The sequence below is a fragment of the Passer domesticus genome, chromosome 19 (assembly GCF_036417665.1).
Source record: "Passer domesticus isolate bPasDom1 chromosome 19, bPasDom1.hap1, whole genome shotgun sequence".
In the NCBI taxonomy this organism is placed as follows: domain Eukaryota; kingdom Metazoa; phylum Chordata; class Aves; order Passeriformes; family Passeridae; genus Passer; species Passer domesticus.
This window is the reverse complement of record NC_087492.1, coordinates 11,410,448-11,430,927: the sequence shown is the minus strand read 5'-3', so window position 1 is coordinate 11,430,927 and position 20,480 is coordinate 11,410,448. Positions and strand designations below refer to the sequence as shown.

The 20,480-nt window shown below is 46.6% G+C and overlaps 1 protein-coding gene across 9 annotated transcripts in view; it reads right to left on the bottom strand.

The window, feature by feature from the left end:
- AUTS2 (activator of transcription and developmental regulator AUTS2) overlaps positions 1–20,480 on the bottom strand; it is a 778,310-nt gene that overhangs the window by 174,151 nt on the left and 583,679 nt on the right. The gene's annotated exons all lie outside the window — the stretch shown is intronic.

Here is a 20,480-nt window from a genome sequence, read left to right as displayed (position 1 = left end):
ATGTTCTGCATTTGTGTCAGTGCCTTTGAGTCACGCAGGAAGCGTGGCCATGAGGAGAGGGGGGGCTGCCAGGCAGAGCCAAGGACTCGCAGTCCAATCCACCTTGCCAGCAGCAAAACAGGAGCATAATTCTTACCACAGCACTTCAGAGCAGGGGCAGGGAACACCAAGGGAAATGTCACCACGACTGGGTGCACGAGGTGAATGTGACCCTCTAAAATTAGCAGGAACTCGCACATCCCTTTTTAGTGCTGCAATAATTCTCCCCGAGTAGGGAAAATAAAGACTGGAGCATACGGTTTCTATCTGTGCTGCACAGAAACTGATTAAAAATGCTAACAACCATGATTGTCCAACAACCAGGAGCTCCCAAGAGGCTCATACACACAGATGGTGATTAGTTTGGGATGGCCAGAACAATCACTAGTACCATGTTGCAGTAACACCCACAGACTATCTGTCACAGTCCCAGGAGACACTTAAAGGCTGTTTACTTCATACAGTTAACTTGAACCATAAGCTTTACAAGCCTCTTTGATACATTTTTAATCACTCTCCTCATAAACCTATAACATTTGCCTGCACTGGTACATGGTTGGGTTCTGTGTATCACAAACTCCTCGTCAGGCTGGAGGGAGGATGACGGTGACGTTCCTGGCAAGCCCACCATGTCACTGCTGCCCAAAGCCCCATGTCACCTCTGCCAGAACCCCCTGTGTCCCCACTGTCCACACCCACCACGTCACTGCTGATCGAACTCACTGTCACTGCTGCTCAAACCCACAATGTCACCTCTGCCCAAACTCCTGCGTCCACTGCCCAATTCCACAGTGCCACCTCTGCCAAAACCCCCGGTGTCACTTCTTCCCAAACCCCTGTGTCCACTGCCCAATTCCACAGTGTCAGCACTGCTCAAACCCACTATGTCCCCACTGCCCAAGCCCAGGGCTCCCACTGTGTCCTGAGCCCCCCTGATCTCCAGACAGGTATGGTCCAGCACAGCTCTCCCTGGCAGTGCCAAAATCAAGACATTGATAGTGGTCATGTAACAAACGTTAAATTATTAAGCCAATTGTTTATTTTTGAAGATTTCCATTTCCCAAACGCTCTGTGGCTCTGGGTAAATAAATGCTTGCATTAAGGCTGGTGCAGAGACTGGGAGGGGTTTTTTCTGTTAGGTCCAATATCCCAAATGTTTCTGAGCACTTTGTGCATTGTTGCTGCCAGTACTGTATTTCTTCCAGAGATCATAATCTTTCTTTAAACAAAATGAACAGTTTTGTAATTTAGACCTCTCAAAGAAGACTCTCCAAACAGCAAAGCAGCCCTGCCCTCACCCCCCAGGCAAAGAACAGGGTCTGGAGGCTGCAATCCATCTCACGTGAGCAAACAGGGCTGTTTGTCCAGGCAAAGCCCCGAGTGCTACAGAGGAATTAATCACTCCTAAAACCTTGTCCAGAGGCAGGGCTGGGGAAGCAGCCCCAGACACCAAGCTTAGCTCTGTCAGGGCAGTGATTGCCCCGGGGAGCTGGTGCAGTGAAGTCACTGGGAAAGCAGGTTAATTTACAGCACAGGGAGATGTGGGGCACCGGCTGTGGAAAGCCACTTCTGCTGCCGCCCTCACTGGTGTAAATTTAAATAACTCCCACAGAGAAATCCAAGATTCACACTGAGCAAATGTTAGTAGACTCTGCTTCTCCTTTGTTGTCAGTTTTTCTCCTTTAATTGCCTCATCTGTTTGGAGAGAATATGTGCCCACAAATGGACTTTTTTTAATGTTTCCTTTGCCACCTATAAAGTTGTTTCTGCTTCTGTCCCTTACCCATATGAGATCACTTCCCACCTCGGGGCAGTATGAGGTAACCCAGTTTAGAGGTCTCAGGACAGATCTCAGAAACTGGAAAGTCATGGCTTCACGTGGGGACCTTCAGTGAGTGAAAATGGGATGGGGTGTTAGTACCCTGTTCAAAGAAGTGGAAAGAAAATATTGAAAAACCAAGAGACAAATTAAATGTGAAGGAATCAATCAATATACAAGTCTTAAAATGTAAAATCCTACAATACAGAGGTGCCAGATGGCATTATGGATAGGTAGCTCAGCTGTTGTGTTAGTGGTGAAAATAATTCTTTCTTTGTAGAAAAAATTAACAAAATACATAGTTTCAATAAGAGGTATCTTAATACTAGAGAATCTTCCTGTATTTATTAAAAATACAGATTACTTTAAGAATTTGATGCAGAGTTTGAAAATCAAAACTCAATTCTATGCTGTTGGGGAGCTTTGGTGTTTCATTATCTAATTTTAAAACATATCACAGACCTGTGGCTAGAAGCAATTAAAAACATAAGTATTGGAAATTTCCAAACATAAAGAAGCACCAGACTATTTGTTTTCACTTTATTTTTGCTTCTGCTCACACATTGCCAGTCTGAAGTGTAAAAATCTGTACTGGCATCTCCATAGCATTACCTGTCACGAAGATGTCCAAGCCTTTTTTTATCTCAGCTTTGCCTTGTAAAGCCTTGTGAAAACATTAGATTATATATTGTTTAATTTAGTATGCTATGGCTGTCCAGCCCAGCCTTATGGAGCCACGACAGCTCCCACTGTGAGTGTGGGGCTTGCACACCTGGCCCTGCCGTGGTGGTGGGACCTCTCACACTCTCTGAAGCTCTGCAGTCCCTCTTCCTTATAGACCTAAGATCCCCAAAGAAACCCAAACCAAGCTGAGAGCAGAGCGTGGCTGGTGTGTGCAGACACCTGCAGAGGGCTGGGCCAGCCCCGTGCCCGTCACTTCCCGTGTGCTCCTGTGTGTGCATCCAGCTGCTCTCCTCTCCTGAATGGTGAGGTCCTGACAGGGACTGTCTTGGCTCAGCACCTACCAAAAAGGGCTTTTGTCTGGACATCCACTGCTAATTCCAGAGTGATGGTGGCACCCAAATTCAAGGAGCTTGAACAGTGTGAAGGTCACAGCAGGGCTATTGAGTGGCCATGAGCCCCTGTCACACTGGAGCCCAGTAATCCCTGGGGGTGACCAAACTCGTGTTTGGGGTAAGGCAGCAAAGCCACAGCAGGGTGAACTCAGAGCAGCCAGCCCTGCCCTGTGCCTCCACCACCAGACAACACTTCCTCCTCCATGAGCCTTCCACATGGCACCACAGCTCTGGGCCCTGTTTGCCAGAGGCAAATACTGACACAGAGAAACTCTTCTCCACCCAGATTGCATAGATGGGAATGTATTGCCCAATCCAGCAGCCAAAATGATTAATGGAAATGTGCCTTGCTTACTTGTGAGCTCTCTACTCCCCCACCCACCCACAGACATAAACTTTTACAGCTTTGGCTACTTAAGATCTTAACCAGACAATCTGCACAGGGTTATAAACCATGGTAGGAACCCTCAGGCAACAGGGGCCCTACATTAGCAACCACTCGGCATTGAACAATTAGATTGATACTCATCAATCATTTACTTGAAAAGAAGAAGAAAATATATTAAAAGGGACTGCAGGGGATTTATCTTCCCATACTGATAAATTGTTAAGAATTAATGAACTAGAGCAACTCTGAAGGAAAAGTAAAGCAAACCCCCCAAAAACCTCAACCACCACAAAATCCCCACAGGCCCTCAGAAAGCTCTTAAAGGGGCTCCTGTGTTAAAGATACTTTGTCCTGTCTGGCCTGATGGGCTTTTTGCTTTTGTTTTAGTGTGTGTCTGGTAATGTTGATGATATTCTCCATCCACTGGTCTTTCCCTGGCACTTTGCATCCCAAGCACAGAACCACTTTTTCGTGTCTTCCTGGAGGAAGGGAACAAACACCAATCCCGTTCATCAACCAGTTCTGACCTGCATATGGGCACTGTTCTTAATTTGGCAGAAGGCTATTTAAGAAACTTCCCACCCCTTTCTATCCTTTAAACTGTCAAGCCCTGCAGCACAGCTAGAGCCACAAAATTCAGCAAGGTGCCCAAACTTTGTGCGATACAAAGCTCCCTGGCAGCTTACAAATAGCCCGAGGGCTGTGCAGAGCTCACATTAAACAGAACAGATTGCAGCTGCCTCCCCATCACACAGAGCTGTGGGCACAGAGATCAGAGGTCCTGTCACTCACTGCTCTGCACAGGCCCTGCCACTCTGTTTGCTGCGTCTCTGCCTGTGTCATTGCTGATCATCAAAAACATGTTCATTTTATTTCCCTTTCATCTGACTCAGGCGTCCTCGGATGCAATAATAAGGAAGAGCTGATGGGGAATGCTGTCCATTCCCTGGTGCAAGAGGAGATCTTTCATGGCTGCTTTATTTCCTTGTCTCTGCTGTTACACACAGGAATGAATGCTGTTCTGCAGACTCCAGAGCAGGATTTGTTTTGGGAGCTCTGTGAGAACTTTGTCCATGTGCTGCTGACTCCTCATGGCACAGGGATTGCTGCTGGGGATGTGGATGTGTGTGTTGTGGGCAAACTGCTGAAAATATTTACGTGCTGGAAGTGCCAGCCTGTGTTGACAAAGCAGAAACTCATGTTTCTACTGTTCATCCCTTTCAAGAATAAAGAAAATGGGAAAAAAAACACTAAAGGAAAATTAAACTAACCGACCAACAAACCAAAAAAAAACTCAAGAGGGATTTTTTTATATTTATCAAATTTAAAGATTCAGTTCTGAATATGATTATGAAAATAAGGAGGTTTTTAGATTGAAAAACAGATACTTGTAGTCACTCCTGATGTGGGTTTTTTTCCCACCAAAAAGACACCACCACACCAAAAAAAGAAGACCCGTGAGCAACTGCTTTTTCATGACAAAATTCAAAATGTTGAAACTCCCTATTTTTACTAGATAATAGTGTTTCATTTCCAAAGGAAAAGAAGTATTGAAGTTGTGTCCAAAATGAAATTAATCCAAATACAGTGAAACCTATTTGCCATTAAAGAATGGGTTTTTTCAGTCCCCCTTGGATTACACTATAGGCAAATAAAATTTGTCCTTCCTGCTCCCTTGTATGGAGCTTTTTCTATGAACGTTCTCTTGAGAAACAGCCACTCCCACCCTCGCTGTGACCATGGCAATAACAGACAAGACCCCTAAGGACTAAACATAAAAGATCATAAGAAGGATTCAGATTGAAAGGGGAATAAAGGGAATTAATCCCCCCATGTTTGCATGTACATATGTGTGTCTGTACATACCAGCCCATGTGCACTGAAGGACACAAAGATTGATTTAATTTTCAGCTGCTCACAGATGGCAACTTCCCATCCTGGCTTGCATGAATCATTCAAATCTTCCTCTGCAGCCTTCCAGATAAGACAGAAGCGATGCAAGAGGCCTTGAGCCAGCCCCTTTGCACACAGGTGAAATCCACCTAAATTCTTCATTATGTAAGGGAGAAAATGAAGCCTATCTAATAAAATTAATAGCAATAATAATACTTTGCATTGCTAAAATGCCTTCCAGCTGAGGAACTCAAGGCTTGATAATTAATGTCTCTTTAATTTTATTTCTATCGATTAAAGATCCAGCGGAACAAAAAAAAGAGTCTATTAACAAAAGCTAATGTGATTTTCAGTAGGAGCTGGTTACAGGGAGGAGCAGTGGTGCTGCCACTCGGGCTGCACAGACAGACATCTAGACAGTACACATGTCCATACATTCCCTAAATTAGCACACCCTCCACTCGGCGGTTGTTCGGGGAAATTAGGCAGTTGTGTATAACTGTAATGAGGTCATACAGGGTCTGATCTCCACTGGGATTTAATTAACTCTGAATCTTATAAATATTGTGCTGAATTATCGTTAAATTTGCATAAAGGTTAGAATCAAGCTGGACCAGCCCCATTTACCAGGAGGGCTGAAAATAAAACCTCAGAGTAAAGACCCTTTAAACAATGTTTTTGTATTGCAGCACAGCCTTGCTTTGTGCTGGGACTGAAAATATATTTAAGGAGAAGGAAGGTTGAGAGGGAGGGGAAGAAGGAGGCTATATTTCACACAGACTTTCTAGATAACTTCAAACAGACTAATAGAATGGTGGTTTGCAGCCCAGAGATAACCCATTCCTCCAATGGCCTTACTCTCAGTAAAAGGAGATCGTATCAAATATATACACAGTTATCAAGAAATCTTTTCCTCTTTTTTATTTTTATTATTAAAGTAATGCCAGACATAAAATACCATTGCCAGGCAGACCAGAATGACAAAAACTGTAGAGGTGGAGGCACAAGAACTAACTCTGCTCCAGGGGAAAGTAGGGCTGTGGCCTCCTTTCCAAAAATTCCTGCTCAGATTTTACCCAGGCACAAGCCCCACTGTTTCTGAGGAGAACCAAGTGAAGATGACACAGGGAACTGCAAGATTTGATACCACTCACAACCTCATGTACAAGGCTAGGTTGGATGGGGCTTGGAGCAGCCTGGGATACTGGAAGGTGTCCCTGCTATGGCAGGGGTGGCACAGGATGGGCTTCAAGGGTCCCTTCCAACCCAAACCTTTCTGGGATTCTCAACTGATTTTAAATTACTGTCATCCTAACCAAAGCCTTTGGAATGAGGCAGAGACAACAGAACCATCCCTACGTTGTTGCTTGGCTGCTGAGGGAAGAGGGATAGAGCTGGGAAAGGAGACAAGGCACAGCTGCCCTGGGCTGCAGGCTCTGGGCTGCAGGGGCAGCCAAAGGGCAGCTGGAAGGGCCACAGGTCCTTCCCAGCCCTCCACCTCCTGTGCCAGCGTGCTGTGCCTGTGGCTTTGTTTGCTTTGAGCATGTAGAAACAGCAGCAGCTCCTCTCGTGGCTGCACTGCACCACTGAACTTTCACTCCAAAGCCATGGAATTCCTGGGCAATATTCCTGCTTGCCAAGGCTCACCAGCAGCCCCTGGCCAGCCAGGCCAGACTAATCCTCTGTCAGCAGGACCTGCTGGGCCCTGCCTCCATCCTGTCCTGCAGCACTGCCACAGATGTGAGCCAGCCTGTGAACAGCCAGGGACTGCAGAGCTCCAATGTTCCTGCCAGGGCTCCAGAAGCTCCAAGGAAGGTTTTCCTCTCTGCCAGAATGTACAGTGCTGTTCAAGAACAGCTCTCTGTGCTGACCACAGTCCCTTGGATCTGCTCAGTGATTGCCCCAAAACCCCTCTGGCACCAGTGTCAGCCAAGGCATGTCACAAATGGCAAAACAGAGCACAAATGACATGCCAGAGCTGTCCCAGGGCATGAGCTGGCATGGGCACATGGACAGAGGAGGAAGGCACAGCCTGTAGAAATCACTGGATGGATGAGGCCATCCAGAGATGTTACAGCACCTGGATCAACCTTGCTGAGTGAGGTGATAACAGTAAAGCTCCCTGGGGCCAAACCTGCACTGGAAACTTCAGACAGGTTCACCTGGGCTGGATCACATTCCTTTGGGTTTCACTTCACCTGGCACTGCACTCGGAGCATGCTGGAGCAATTGGCTCTTTCATCCCTCACCCTGCTACATCTCTGGGTGGGGAATGCTTTAGAAATGACTTGAGGTAACCTGCTAAAGAATGTGTTCTACAAAGCAGCTAAAAAATGTGATTTGAATCAAAACATGCACAAGAAATTAATTTTGTTAACTAGACTGATCAATGAGGGTGCCTTACATCCCATGGCAGTTGCATGGGAAACGACCTTCAGCAGGGCCCAACCAGAGTGGGTCATAGAGGTCACCATGAGAGGACAAGCACAAGACCTGCCCTAGGAGCACAATTCATGCAGGAGGAGATGACTGGAATGAGCTGGAATGACAGGCAAAGACCTGCTCTGAACATCAAAATGTCTTGCTTGACTTCTCTCACAATGTAATTCTCTTCATAAAGCAGCACAAGACAGAAAACCTGAAGGAAAATGGGTGTGTAAAACTTATTCTAGGAACTGCCTGTGTGACAGCTGAAGCCTCACCATGTTCTTCTATCACCTTCCCTATAAGTGTATCAAACACTTCTAAAAAATTAAGAAATGGGAAACATAACATTTTCTGAATGATGCTGCACATCCAGAGTCAACTGCAAAGTGCAGCATTAAGGGTCACCCATAAATAGTCACCTGAAAGCAGAGCTTTACTTCCACAACCCCATGGTTTGTCCATATGCCTCTCTGCCAGCTACAATTCTGCACAAATCAGTGAAATCACAGATCAAAGGAAACTCTTTTGAGCTTCAAGGAACCCTACAACAACTCACTCCCTGCATGGGTTAATATCACTGCATAAACTGTCGTGCTTATGGCACATTCTGGCCAAGACCATTTGTTGCTTTGCTCTGGTAAGTGGCATTTAAAATTGGTACTCTCCTCTTCAAGTCTGTTTTTCCCTTCTGAAATTCCCCCTAAATGCATGGTAGGCATGGTGATATTAGGTCAAAGGCTGGAGTTGAGGATCTTGCAGGTCTTTTTCAACCTTACTGATTCTGTGGTTCTATGATTCTGTGATCACTGAAGATCCAGCTTCAACCTGTCCCGTGGTCTTACCCTGGCCTTCTACAAGGGAGCACTTCATCTCCTGGCCTTCTTCACAATTGAAACTTGCCCACTGTTATGGGGAAAATCACTTTGTTTTTGCCCGGCTCTGCTGTCCTGCATGCCCGGCTCCCCCCCCACTCCTCATGAACAGCCACCATTGTAGGGAGGCTGGAGCCCCCTGCCAGCACGGGGCTGTGCTGGGCAAAACTCAGCAGCCTCATCTGTGGCCAGAGAGGGAAGGGATTTTCAGGAGACTGTGAATTAAGCAAGGAAAACTAGAAGGGGAGAAAAAAAAATAGACTTAGGAAGTCTTTTCAAATATAGGACCCAAAACTAACATTTGGAAATTTCCAAGGTCTAAGGAAAAACAGCAAGAGCCGTTCAGCTACATTTGCTCTGGCCTCAGCCAGCTCCCTCAGCTGAGCTCTGTTGTCATCACATTTCACATTATGATGGTGTTGTGAACTACAAAGAAAACAGGAGAATTGGCAAGTCAAGTATTTTGCCAGCTTTTCTGAGAGAAAAAGCATCCAACTGAGAGGTGCTGATTCCACCTTCCTCACACAGCCCAGGCTGCTCCACCAACCCTGGGTGGCGTGACTGCACCTTCCCCTCACTGCTAATTCTTTAAAATACCCTTGATGACCTTAAGCCTCATTGAAATGATAAATTAATTTCAACATTACTGGATAGAAAGGGCCAACTGTGGATGAAGATAAATACATTATTTGCAGTGAAGACAACAAGGAGAATGGACAGAGAAAAAGAATAAAAACTAATCAACTTTAAATGGGAACATGTAATCTGGCTGGGATTACACATGGATGCAGAGCAGGGAGAGGCTGGACTCAGGACAGCAAGAGGGCCCTGCCAGACCTCATTTGCACAAAGCTGACAGTGGAGAGCAGCTGCTGGGCATCTCCTGCCACAGCCTTCCCAGCCTGCCCGGGCAGGAGTAGCTCCCCCTTGGCTGGGAACATCCACAGCAACTCAGTTACAGCAACAGAACTGTGGAACCATGGAAGGGACCTGCCAGGATCAGTGAGTCCAACTCTGCCTGGCAGACACAGCTTCACTGGCCCAGGACTCCACACACCTGGGCAGGACAGCTGATATTGCTGAGCTCCAAGCCCCACACCTTGCAAAGCTCTGATTCTTATGTGACCCCAAAAACCTGGCAGAAACAGCCCACAAAGAGCTGGGATAGTTTTCCTCTGGTTGAAGGGCTCTGTGGGCTCTCACAGGGATGAAGGAAGCACAATCCCCCTCCCCATCACCACACATGGACCTTCACACCAGTCTCCCTAATTATATCCACACTACCCAGTAGGACACCATAGAGAACAGATCATTAAAGAAAATAATCTTTTGTGTGTGTGTGTGTGTGTCTCTGTGTGTGTGTGTTAACCTGAGGACATTTTAATTTGCATTATTCAGTGATCTGGTTTCAGGCTGCTCCCCACACCAGAGTCACCACATGGGGAAGGGTGGCAAGCAGTGGGTCAAGCCCCAGCTGAGGCACCAAGGGGTGAAAGTGTCACAGCAGCTTTGTTGTCACAGCCAGCACCAGGTGTGCCCAGGGCCTGACACAACAGCAGAGTGCAAGGCACTTGGGTGAGAGATGTGATAGATCAGAATGGTTCAGAAATTGATGGAACCTGCTCTTCTGACACCCCAAATCCATGATTCACTACAGCAGTATGGTCAGAGCTGCTGCTGGGGTGTTTAGATGTCCCTGTTTCCCAAAAAGAAGCCAGACTGCCTCTTGTCTGTGGAAAAAAGGGAGGAAAATGGAGACGAGGGGGGATAAGAAGGAAAGACAGCACATCTTGTAGGTAAAAATCATGTTGCTTAGCTTGAAGCTAACCCCTACGACATACATTACTGTCTTTCTGTTCAATCAGTGTTCTGCTACAAGAATCAGTTACATTCAATCATCTGAAAGAGCTATTAAAATGCTGATAAAAAATTCATAAAGTAACACACAGTAATGAATCAGGAGAATTCAGTAAAGTGAGACCTACCCTTAGAGCAGGGCAAGAATGAAGGTGAACGATCGTTTGGGCCTAGCGGGCATGAAATACCCTTTTGGAAGATGAATAATTCTGTTTTGGGCTGATAAGTTGAACTAATTTATAATGCTGTTTTAGGTCCACTGCTGAAATATTTCAAATCCCTCAACTTTAAAATGCATTGCCTGTCAGAAACGGGTCTCTTAACAGTTTCCTCTTAACATTTTTCAAAATGTAACCTAGACCAATTTGCATGATTTACTGCTTTATTGTATTATACCGTGCATGATTTAAAATGGGAAATAATTTTTTTTTTTAAAAAGAAAGACAAGATGGTGTGAAAGAATTGCTGCAGAAGAGATGCAGTGTTTTTTTAGATCTCTGCACAATGCACAAAGGTGCTTTTCCTGCCTTGGATCAGGACGGGGAGGCAGGCAGCCTTGTGGGAATTAAGCAGTGGTTTGTCACAACAAAGCCCAACTGTGTTTGCCTGGAGTGGCTCCCTCTGTGCAGGAGGCTCCTGGTTCCCCGTGGTGTTGGCTGAGGCCACTGGGAGCTGAAAGCAAAGAGAGCTGGGGGCCCCCAGCATCTCTCCATGTGCTCTTGTGAGTCTGTGGGGACCAGGATCGATTTGAGCTCTGCGGGCTCCAAGGTACAAGGCATGACTTGTCTCTCTGCAGGTGTTTTTCTGACAAGTGGGTAGAGTTGCACGGTTTCCCAGCTGACTTCTCAAGAGTCAAGTCTGAGAGCCTGAGGGAGGAGAAGCAGCAGCAGCAAAGCCATCTTCTCTCTGCTTTCACTTAAGAGATATTCCTCTGAGAGCACACAGCTCCTCCAGTGCCACGCTCCTCCCTGGAGTGCTCTGTAATTGCACAAGGATTCTTGGCCAAAGCATTCCCATGCCCAGCCAATCTGCACTCCAGAATATTGCTCTGCTAACCCCCTGAGACATGCTGGGGTGGCTGTCACACCATGGATGGCAGCAGCCTGGCCTGTAGGGTGAGGGCGTGGGGTGCCCAGCCAGGTGCTGCAGAGCTGGGATTGCTCCCCAGAGCTGAACACCAGGAGCCCCTGTCCACACCAACCCATCTGCTGTGGACAGCAGTGAGGGCACCAAATGATCCCACCATTTCCAGCTTCCCTTTCAAGAGATTCATCTGCCAGGTAACTTGAACCACCTCCAGGAACAGTCCAGGACAGAGGCTGGCTGCTTTCCCTTCAGCATCAGGAGATGTCCAATGGAAGGGCTGGACTATTAAAGAGCAGCATGGTGACAGGGATATTTACTCATCCTTGGGTGAATGCCCCCAAAGAAGTCTCCTTGCCACTTGGTTCCACTCATTCATTTTACAAAGAACACAAACCTTTGCCATTACAATTGTAAGGACAGGCTGCCATTTTAATGGGCTCTTACCCATTGCAGATATTTGCCCTCAAAGCAGGAAAGCAAAATGGTGAAAATGTGCAAAGGGAATGAAGACATGGTGCACCCCTCACTCCTCAGCTCAAGCCCTTGGTTCTGACACCAGCTGACTGCAGTGGACAGTGTCAAACACTCTCACAACACCTGGAACTGGGTTTGTACAGCTGGTTCACAACCCACAGCTCTGATTTCCTTTCTCACTGGGCCTAGAAGCATTCATTCCATGTGAAAACGAAGTCAATGTGTTTTAAGTTGGAACTGAGGACAGAGACTGTCCAATTCATTTCCAACTCCTAAGACTATATTGTGTGACTGATATTAAAGAACAAAGGCAGATACCCTCCCCAGCTGTAAAATAAGGCCATGACTCTGAAGGGCACAGAGTTGTTCATTAGTGGTTTCTATAGAAAATAGTAAGGGCACCAAATGATCCCACCATTTCCAGCTTCCCTTTCAAGTGATTCATCTCCAGATCAGACCTGGATTCAAAACCCCATCATTGGAAGAACCCTCATTACCTGTGCTATCAGCACCATCCATAAATGTATCCTTTACCTCCTAATTAGGCCAACAAAGGAGGGCTATTAACAGCTAAATGTGTTACAAATGCAGCATTAGGGATAGAGACTATTGACCTTTTTACTCCCAGAGATCTATATACCCCTTTGTTCTGCTGAACACAGCTCCCCCTTGTCAGGGCATCACTGGGAACGGGAATATAATCTGTTCTCTGATTGCACACAGGCTTTCCTTGTACTCCATTAGAAAAATAAAGAAAGAAGTTATCTGTACATCTTGCAATGAAAGTCCTCCCTCAGCTTCAGAACATCCCAAACCCACAAAAAGCACTGTGAGCCTGAATTTTGCTAGTACTCGTTGAAGTGGATGAGAATGGCCAACGCTTTGTGCCACACAAAATCTGCCTGTTAGTAACCTCAGATGACCTAGGAAGACTAAAGAATAATCCTGTGTGTTTTCATACACTCTGACTTTTATATCAGTTGAAATCTCGGGAATCATATACATATTTTTAGATACAATTGAGATACTCAGTTGGGGAAAAAAAAGAAAAGAAAAAACCCTCAAGGAATTCCAGCTCTACATAATATGTGATAATAAGGCTGTTATAGTGAAGGACTCTCTAATCGTGTATTTATTCACCTGCTCCCTATTAGGCAGAACTGTTAAACCAGCACTTTGTCCATCAGCACTTGAGTGCTCCAAGCTGAGTGTGCCTCTTTCAGAACTGCTGGCACCAGTGAAAGCCAAATTCTGAGCTCTCTCTGAATAGACTTGCATTGTTAGGAATGTCTGAGACACCCTGCCAGAGGTGTCACAGCCCTGCACCACCTCACCTGACAGGAGTCCTATTAAAAGACAGTGCAAAACTAGAAAAAAAAAAAAAAAAAAAAAAAAAAGCAAAAAAAAAAAAGAGAGAGGCAGGGGGCGGGAGAACGTAGGAAGGGATGTCCCTCACCTGATACTTTCCTCTCCTCCTCACTTTATAAAGTTAAACGCTGTCTGAGATTTATTGCTGTGAAAAGGAAAGTTAACCACATAATCAATAAAAAAAAATCCAATTACAGTCTATGGGGGAGCAACCCTGCGTGCAGTAGAAGTCTCACTGGCAGGGCGGATGAAGCCACAGAGCCCTGGGCACGAAACCAGCGGCGCCAGGCTGGGCTGGGGCTCCAGCAGGGCAGGGACCCTTTTCCTGCAGCTGGGAAGGGAGCAGGCAGCACAGACCCTGCACAAAGCCTTCCTGGGACCTCCCAAAGCACCACGGAGCACAGAGCAGCCTCCGCTGCAGCCTGCCCCGCCTGGAAGGGCATTTCTCTCCGTTCAGGTGTCTCTTTTCAAGGCGTGCAGGGCTATTTCTCCTTTCTTCCATCAGCCACTATTCATCCAGGTGGAGCTTTTGCTGCCTCTAGGAGGTATTCCCGGCAAACCCATTATCGTGGTTTCAGACCCTCAGACAGTCCATGCTGCAGCTGGGACTCGGTGACACGGTAGATTTGGGGGGTAAATTGGGCAGCTCTAAGCCAGAGGAGGAACCATAACCACCTCATTTGCAGAGCACAGAAGGGCTTTGTAGATTTTAAACCTGGCTCGGTCCCCGTTTATCACAGGACACCGAGGAAATCAGAGCTTATCTCAGTTCCTCTCCTTGTACCAGAAGGATGAGAGTTTCAGTCCGAAATAATTTAGTAAAATAATTTCATATCTATTAAAAAATGCACACAGGTATCGTGCCATGAAGAAGGATTTCAAACGCTGAAAGCATCAGGCCATAGTTTCATATTCCTTACTTCAGGATCACACTCTGCCACATCTTCTGGCATGGTGTATTTTATTTGAATTGGGCAGGAACAAACTGGCAAGAAATACTTTTATTCCTGTTTGGGGGCAAAGATGATGCCTGGTTCATGGTGGATGACAATACTGGGTCCAGCTGCAGTCTTCCAGAACAAAGTTATCCCTTCTAAATTTGTGACTACATTAGAGTCAGGGTTTCTAGGACATCAGCACATTGTGTCATATGACTGTGGACTTTAAATTAAATCCCAGATCAAGATTTACCTTCTATGGAACCACTGTTTTAGTTCTCCTTGATGTGGTAACAAGATTATCAGCACTGGGACAACCCACATGTGACATAACCTTGTGTTTTAGCAGCATCACAGCAAAGCTGAACTTGTGACTTGTCCCATGAAGTCACTGAGAGGAGGTTGTTCACACCATATGATGATACAAGAAAATATGTGACGTGTCAGAGGAAACTTCTGCTAAAACATGCAGAGCAGAGATGTGAGGAAGCAATGCAAGCCCTCACAGCACAGTTTTAGCATCACAAACAAGGCAACACTGAACATGCCAGAGTAGATGACAATGACCTTCAGACCGGGTAACATCTGAAATTAACCACTTTGCTTTCAGCTACACCAGTATCAACCAGCACACAGCAGCAGGATTGCTGTGCCCCAGCTCAGCAGGGTCAGGGCAGGCAGCAGGGCCCCAGTGCTCCTGTCCTGCCAGAAACTGGCTCCTGGTCTCCTCATTGATCATCTGTGGGTTGGTTTGTTCTTAAAGAGGAACAAGGCAAGGTGGTGCAGACACGGGGAAAATATTTATTTTCTGGATTTTAATCTAATATTTAATATAGTTTTAGCCCTAAAGAAAAGGCAACCAACAAACACAAAGTATCCGATTTTTCTTTTCATTTGGGTTTTATCCCTCACTATCCATGTTGCAAATGGTTCATGGCTAGTTGAGTAACAGGAGAGAAAACAGCAAAAAATCAGTCACTGCTGCTGGGCCATTTTTCAGAATGACTTCCAGGAGTGGTGAATTCATCATGGAAAACAACTGGCACTGAAACTGCACTTCAGACTACTCCCAGGATAACAAATGAAACAAAGCCCATCCAGGGAGCATCTGTTTTGGTTTGAGATTCATTCCTGTTTGTACTGCTGCTCCTGTGCTGCCATGGTCCCACCAGACCCAGCTGCAGCTGAACTTCCCACAGAGCACCTCCTGCTCTGCAAATGCTTCCCATGGAAATTCCTTCTGAGGCCTGGCTTCCCAGGGCTGCAAGGGTGCAGGTACCAGATAATATTTCCTCTGGGTGGGAAGAAGACAGGAGGAGAGTGACAGCCCTGAGGCACAATCCAAAATCAGGCAGGAGCAGCACTGCAGCACCAGGGTGATATCTGACAGTCTCCCACAAACCTCAGGCTGTGCCTTCTCCTCTTTCTGGGCAGTTCTGCAGAAAGCTGCAGCAGCACCTTGGCAGCTACTGGTCAGCAGCCCAGCTTCCCTCTCTGATGCAGGCTGGCTCTGCTAGCCAGGCTTTCTGTGAGGAGCAGCTGCCCTGTGAGCAATGCTGCCTGTCACTGCAGCACCTCAGTGCCACCGTGCAGGCTGGACACAGCCCCACCTCCATCCTGGGATGCCTGGAGGCACGGAGCTTGCACAGTGCCCAGGGTCAGGGCTGTGTGGAGCACATCCACAGGAAGCTGCTCCTGCGTGGTCCTGCCAAGATCCCCAAGCCCAGCAAGAAGGAGCTCAGAACCCTGGGTGAGGACACATCCAAGCAAAGCCAAGGCACGGCTGAGCTTGTCAGAAGGAAGCAGTCAGAGAAATCTTGGATAAACTTTGCTGGACACAAGGGCTGGTCGAGGGAAGGGGCAGGAGGCAGCTCCATCCATGCTCTGGCTGGGCTGAACCCATTCCCTGCTCACTGTCACCCTGCCAGTCACAGCCTCCTTGGGATTCAGAGCTGCCAAAAGCACTGAATCTGTGTCTTCTTTGCACTTGATAGCAGCATTCTTGGATGCAAATGTTAGCACTTTACCCTAACCCAATTAATACCTAGTGTTCAGCCACAGCACTGATTAACATGTTGTTCACAGTGATTAAAACATTTCTTCTCCATTACCATACAGTTAAATGCTTGGAAGAGAGCTGCACTTAATGGGATACAGGCAAGGTTGCAAATCATGGCTGTCACACTTGGGGAGGGGAAGGAAAAATCCAGCCTTTTTTCCTGCTTCTCCCTCTTCTTTTAGAGTTGCTAATTAAGGGCTGACTTTTTGGGCAGAGAAAGAGGGGGGTGGAGGATGGGGAAAAGGAACTTTAGGTAATTGAAAGAATCCAATTCATGCAAGTGCCTGACTGGTGCTAACCTACATCATTAAAGTTGCCAGCTAACAAACATCAAACACAGGCCAGTATTAATGAAGCAGATGTATTAATTTCCGATTTCTGAGAAAGCTCAGCAACTGGCTGGCTCGCCAGCTTCCTCTCCCTCTCCCTCCCTCTCTCCCCATCTGACAGCACTATTAATGATCTTTAATGCCCCACAGGCACTAATGGGTCCCGCTGGGAGTCCAGAAATACTGCAATTTGTATTGAGGATTTAGACATAACAAAAAAAAAAAAAAAAAAAAAAAAAAAAAAAAAAAAAGGGAGAGGGGAAAAAAGAGCCCTCTGCTCTGGGGAGCAGGCGCTTGATCAGTCGCTTCCCCCTGTGGAACAGCACAACAGAAAAATAAATGACAGCTCTGCGATTAAATCAAGCCTTCTGCTTTAAGTGCCAGAGAGTGTGTGATTGTCACTAACAATCTACGGCTTGTTAACACCGCTGGGCTATGAGCAAACAGCAGTCAATACTCCCCACCCCCGAACGGAGGCGGGCTACCTATTACTTCATTTATCCAGCTCCATCCTGAGGGGAAACAATTCCCTCCTGGCATGGCTTGGGGAGGGGGTGTGGGGGGGTTGTTATTGTTATTGTTGTTGGTTTTAAATAACTTCTGTTATTCATGGATTGAAAACCTGAAGGGAAAAGCGAGGTGGGGGGAGAAATAAAAAAGCCATCTGCTGCCACGTTCAGTCAGGCAATTACTCCTGGAATATTCGAGTGCAGGACATGACCCATCCCTGCTGGTCCCCACCATCCCCAGGCCGGGGAGCAGCGCTGGGAGCAGGCAGGGATGGGAAGAGGAAGGGATGTGTGTCCCTCTCTGCAAACCTCACCAGAATCGCTCAGATTTTAGCAGCAATCTCTTAGATTTTAACAGCAATCCTTTCGTGTTGTTTAGTTCAGGACAAGCTGTGTGTCTCTGCCTTCACCTCCCATCAGTCCGTCGAGGTTTAGATTCTGCTCATTTTAGCCAGCAAAGAAAACCCAGCGGGCTCGTATCTACAGCTCCATTTGGCCGTGGATGCTCCGAGTGGCAACAGCAGACCAAAAAAGCCTGGCTGGTACAATAAATACCCAGAGCCCAAGGACCTCCTCCCATCCAAGCCAATCCCCAAACTCCCACCGAGTTCAAAGGAAGCAAGCCTGAGCCCCCAGGCTGTTTCTGAATGTGCCAACAGCAGGAATTATCTGAGCAGGATAATTATTTCTCTTAGCTAAGAGGCAAGGTATCCTTCTCACGGATACAAACTTCAAATATTACCGCACTGTTTCAGTTAGACAAAGACCAAAGAAAGGCACAACAGCTTCTTATCGTGGAGTTTTCTGTTCAGATGGAAATATATCAGGGACAAGGCTTTAAGTCTGACATTGGCTGTCCAGACATTTTCATAACACCAATAGCATTTGGAATTTCACCTGCGAAATTACTCATATCTTAAGCATTGTAGATTTATGGTTTAGATACAAAAAAGAGACTTTTTGACTCCATCCAACAGAAGAAAGCAACAGATGGAGAGTGTTATGAATAGAAAGTTGTAATTTTTTTTTAAGTTTCAGAGTTAAAAAAACCAAGCCAGACCGAGTCAGACTTCTTTAGGTTCCCTGCGAAGAAAAGCCCTTAATCACTCGTTGATGGTGGGTGATTAACTGATTGTTTCCCTGATGCTGGCTGCATACCAAGAAGATACCAAGGGAAACCCTCCAGGGTAAAGAGATGGGCAGTGACACCAGAAACAGCATGCAAATAAGAAACGCAGTGCACCCTGGATTTTTACAGTTTTACAGTTTTTATAAGAAAAACCCCTAAAATCACGAGCCAATAAGTGACTTAAAGTGACGTCTAAGGATGGGAGCATTGTCCCGTACCTGCTTGAATCTTTTTATTTCTCACCCTAACCTGAAAAGAAACTGATTAAAGAGACCCCCCCGGGTTTCTAAACCAACAAACTAAGGACTCAACGACTCTCCCGTGAGGACAGAGTCCCCAGTTCTGCCTGCAGACCAGCGGACAGAACTGCATCATCCTCCTGCCTCGTGCCACGCCTGGGAGCAGCGGCGGCGAGGGCGCAACCCGTCGATTTCTTCCCACCTGAGCTGATTCTTCTTAATAAAGGCATTAAAAAGGAGAAAGATCTCCTGCCCATTTATTTCAGCTTGGGGGACTCGTCTGGGATAGCCACGCCTGAAGAGGACACCAGGACTGGGACGGCCGCCCACCCTGGACCTGCAGGACAGCTGGCTATCAGGACCAGAGAAGATCGGCTTGGGACAGTGACACGGAGCAGCGTCGGATAGGTGAGAATATCCGGCGGCGGGAGAGGGAGGCGAGCGAGTGTGTGTGCGTGAGACGAGGGCCGGCAGCTCGGCTCCTCGAAGCGAGTGAGGACCCCTCAGTACCGCGGTTCCGCACCCCCGCGAGGGGGTCGGCCGGGAACAGGGGGAAGCGAGTGGAACTGGTGATTGAGGCGCCTCCAAAGGGGTAAAGAGGACCCCCCTCCGGGCGTGCGGAGGAAATAGCTGTGTGAGTGGCACGCACCCCAAAGGCCCTGATACAGGACCTAACGAAAGAAGTTAGGGTATCAGGCAGTTTGGCCCAGACAAAGGGCGCCTCAGAAGCCAGGGTTTCGAGGTTTGACTGTTTGAGCCTTGGCAAGGGAAGGCCAAGGTCTCTCTAAGTCCTGACGAAGGAGGTCAGGCGAACCTCAGAGGTCAAGACCTCGAGTATGTTTTTTTGTATTTTGGTTGTTTGTTGAGTCTTGGCAAGAAAGCCAAGGTCTTAACAAAGTCCTGACGAAAAGGGTCAGTGAAATTGGAGTTTTGGCAGGAGGTCGAGACTTCTTAAATAAGATATATTTCCTTTAGAGAAAAAGACATCTTGTGATTTGGCAGAAAATAATGGGAGGGTGCGGTAGTAAGAAAAGTGGCCAAAGATTAAAGAATATACCTCCCCACAGTCCCCTAGGTGAACTATTAGAGAAATGGGACTTTATAGAAAGTACAGAAAGATTAGATAAAGTTAAGATGGTACATTACTGTTCAGAAGTGTGGCCAGAATTAGAGGTGCAAGGAGGATGGCCATGGTGTAGGATGAAAGACAAGTGGATGTGTCAGCAGCTGAGTAACTATCTGACGGCCCGAGAAAATGGAGAAGAAGAAAAAGCAAAGGCCAAAGCTAAGATCATGGTTGCTGTAGCCAGAGAAAGTGTAGGAGCAAACAACCCTTCCCTGCAGTCCAAGGCTACAAAAGAGTGGGGGAGTCCACCACCAGGAGCAGGTAAAGATAAGCCAGTACCATCATATACAAGAGGAATGGAGAGGCCTCGAGTCCCTTTGAGTGAAAGCTGCTGCTATTACTGTGGAGCAACTGGACCCCCCCCCCCAAGACTGTTTAGCCTAAAGTGTGAAACCTTTGCTAGCTGATCAAGATAGCAAAGGAAGCAGCTTTAAGACCAGAAAATCTGGTAAACTTTTTTTAAGCAGAAACCACACCCGAGTAGGGAAAAAGAAAAAAAAAAAAGAACTCATATTTTGTGAAATTTAAAGTTACATCAAGGAATATGGGAGAGTAGTTAATATCTGACGGACGGGTGTTGCTAAACAAAGCACTTGCTGGGATAGTGCTAACAGAACTACAGAAACTAACCCACTGGGGAGTCCAAGGACTATGTGATTATTTCCTAAGAAATAACCTGTGCATAGGTGTATATAATCTAGCAAAAACAATTATAAAAAAGTGTTTAACTTGCCAAAAAGGTGAACCAGAATGAAATAGTGAATACCTTAGACTCAGACTGAGGTCCAAATTTGTGGCCCAAACATTGCAAATTATAATTGAAGCTTCAGGAATAAAGTGGAGATTGCATAC